We start from the raw sequence: 3,884 nt of genomic DNA, 5'->3' as shown, positions 1-3,884 counted from the left end.
GCTGTTTGCATTTGTGTGCGTGCTTCGTCGCTGCGCTTGTGTGAGTGTGAGTGTGTGTGTGTGTGTGTGTGTGTGACTGCGAGAGCGCTTAAGTGTCTGTTGGATACTTTTGGGGCAAAAGCAAAAGCAACACGAAGACAAAGTCGCTCACCAGCTCTACCCAGCTGGCTGCTCTGCATTTTGCATGCTCAACACAAATCGCTGCGCGCTCAAATTTAATTTTCTGCTGCTGCTGTTGTTGTTGTTGTTGTGCTTTATTTTGGAACTGCAACGCTCTCAATTTACGAGCGTTTATTCTGCATAAAAAAAAGACAAGAGCAAAACAAAATCAAAATAAAATCTTTCTACGTTCTGGCGCTTTCGCTGCTCTCTGCTCATTCTCAAATCAAATGCTTTCACCTGTGCTTTGTCTGCATGTGTATTGGTTTAGAATTCAAAAATTCTTTGCATGTATTGCCTACATTTTTGTAGAAATTTCCCTGTATTTTAAGCTCTATGTATTTGTAGTTTTGTTTAATATTTTTTTGCATCTATTTTTAATTTTCAGTTATTGATATGCCAAAAAACAAAATCTTTATTCACATTCTAACATACATATATATAATTTTGCAGTTTAGCGCGTATTTTTACAGAATTTTTAACGTCACGTCTGTGAACGAAAAACAATTTTGTTTCAAAATTTAACAAATGTCGCTCCCTTTTCAGACAAGTCAAATGATTTTTTAATTAAAACAATTGCAGGGTTAATGAAAACCGATTATGAGTCACAAATTGCAGCAGAACGTGGAAGCGCTTAACAAAACGCAGTTTATGATTAAAAGCCATTGATAAGCTTTTATGGTGCTAAACACGCACGACGATTTATTAAGTATACGAATGATATTATTAATCATGATGGAAATTATCAGTAAAAGAAGTATTTTAAATGCAAGAATTATAATAAGCAGAAGCTTAACAGAAGTTAAATACAATCGATACTTATTAGCACTAATTTAAATTTTTTTGAAGTATTATCTAATAAACCTATGTTTGTATCTATACTTATTTAAACTATTTAAATAATTTAATTAACTTTCAAGCGTGCACCTTTAAGTAAGACCAAAGTGCATAGAATATATTCTAATTCTTCGAAAAAAATGCAATGAAAACTTAAGACCTAAAGATTTTATAATGGCAAAGTTATGCCAAGTATGTTTATGCAAACAAAAACATTCACAAAGCAAATATAATTTTAAAATTTAGATGTCAAACTTAAATAAACACTAATTCAATCCATTATCTATATAGATATCTTAGTTAGTTGACTTTTATATGGCATGTCATTCAGAATTTTGTTTTTAAATTTACATTTTTTTCTTGCTTTTGTAATCACAGAATTGTTGAAGTAAGTGGTAAATGACAATTTTAATACTTAGTGTGACTATAATTTTTAAATAAATAGTAAATTAAAGAAAATTTTAGTTTTAATATCATCTTTGCTTGTGCTTGGCTTTATCTATTCATACTACTTATTATATTAGTAATGCAGTATTAATAAATAGTTCTAAGAACGAATACTTAACACATCACCCTATTAACTTTAGAACTTAAAACTTTACAGTATATATAAAATTGCAATTCTTTTCATTAGATAACTGTAGTTACAAAACATTCAATTTGCAAACACTTTTGTGTAGATCCATGCATACATAATTTTTCTATAAACAACTGAAAATTAAGCAATTTATAAATAGAAGCCGTTTTTAATTCATGTATATGTAGATTTGTTTTTTTGTATGCTTTCAAAATTTTCTTTTGCATCGAAAAAAGTTTAGCAATGAGGGCATATTAGAATTTATATTTAAAATCCATCAAACACCCACATAATGACGTAATTGTTTTCATTCAGTAATTTTGGCAACACTGAAATGAAATACAAGGCCCTGGACTAGCGATAACATTGTAGAGCCAAAATACAAAAATATATATGTATTTAGTTGTTTGTCTGTAAGCAGCTGGCTAAATATGAAAAATAAAATCATGGCCAGCGCATAAACATGTGTAACGGATTTATCATAATTCCAAAATGTACTAGAAATAGAAACAAGTACAAGTACAAGTTGATTCATATAGAGAATTGTCTTTTGGCTCTGGCTAAAACAAGTGCAAAATCTTGTTAACAAAATTGCAACCATATTTGGTGAAAATTGCAAAAAAATGTAAAGACGAAACACTTGCGGCATAGCCGACCAAGCAATCAACTTGCAACTTGATACGCTGCGCACAGTTGTAAATGCAGCGAGTTCAAATGCTGCGCGTAGGGTGCACAGCAGAGAATGAAAAATAATCGTAGATCGTTTGCACAAATCTGTTGATAGCAGGCGGCTGGGTGGCCAAGGGGACGGCTCAACCCAGTCTCAGTGGCGCACTCGTGTCGACATCCCGCTGTGCGCCAGCTACGTTGATGACTCAATCTTGTTCCGATTTGAAAATTCGCTGGTTGTCAACAGCAGCAGCAGCAGCTAAAATCAAAACAAACATTAGTGTAATATTTAAATGAAAATTGGCATTAAGCAGCTGCAGCTTATAGCTTAATGTTGTAAATGGAAAACTTTCACTTGAGTTTTCTAATATTTAAAAGAAACTATGCAAGGCTTCTCCTGTTGCAAAACGGTCAAGGTGAACCACAGACAACGTTCGGTCCATATCAAATGTCTCGTTAGTTGTGCATGTGAACAACATTTTGGCGCTCATTGTCAATTATTTTCAAAAAGTACGCAACAGTCTGAGAATTGTAGGCAAGCGTGCGCCTAACCTTGAACTTATCACCAAATCGTATGTAAAGTGTGTTAGCCGGAAAACAATTGCGAACAAGAAATTTCTCGCAAAACTAAAATTTGGCAAAGCAAATTAAATGAGCTGAGCAACGTTCGATGTCAAGGGCGGCACTTTAAGATGCAAACAGGCAGCTGCTTTGACTTATAATTCGTATCTTATAGTTTTATATTTATTTTATTGGATTTAAGAACTAATTTTGTTGATGATTTAAGAATTTGAGTTACAAATGCTTTATGTTTCCTATAAGGCTTTATTTCTCATAATTTATGTTCATTCAGTTAGTATTTAACTTTTAAAATTAAGTCGCAATAATCCTTCTTTATTTCTTATACGCACTGTTACTGGAATTAAATTTTTTTAGCAAATTAATAATTAATAATAATTTAATAACTAAATACATGCATAGACGTATATACGCATGCCGTATTCTTTTATGTTGCATACTTTTCGTTGTAAAGAAAATTACAAAAATTGTTGCCTACCCTTGGGTTATTATATTACTCGCAGTCCTGAGTGCATACGCCTCGCTGATTTAATCAAAAGAGTGCGCTCTGTCCAGCTCGAATCGATTTGTAATAATTATATTAAATTCTAAAATTAAATTAAAGAAGTTTGAATATCGCAAGTTTTGCCATGCCAAAGTAAACTATTATATTATATTTCGGTCATGGAATTTAGCCAACATTTCCTTATGTAAATGCCTTATGCAGCTTTATTTATTTTCAACAATCTATAACTTGGACTTAAAAGGCGATCTATCACACATGCTAAGCGACATTGATGAAAACATTTGATGAATTTCACGTACTTTTGGCAAATTATTCAAAGGTAAATCCTCAAGATAATTTAAATATTTGCTAACATGTGATGTGGTAACAACATGATGATAAGCAAACTATAATCCCACAAATTCATCAACATTTTCGCAGATAAGATTCCAAAGTGTCAGCTGGTGAAAAAGCACAAAATAAATTTTGTTTTAAATTCGCATTTACTATTTGAAAAATCAATCAAAATTATAATAGTTTTTATTATTTATTTGTTGTTTGCTTGCTTTGTAAATTACA

The sequence above is a fragment of the Drosophila busckii genome, chromosome 3R (genome assembly GCF_011750605.1).
Source record: "Drosophila busckii strain San Diego stock center, stock number 13000-0081.31 chromosome 3R, ASM1175060v1, whole genome shotgun sequence".
NCBI lineage: Eukaryota > Metazoa > Arthropoda > Insecta > Diptera > Drosophilidae > Drosophila > Drosophila busckii.
The sequence above is the reverse complement of the archived record's forward strand: the minus strand, read 5'-3'. Positions refer to the sequence as shown.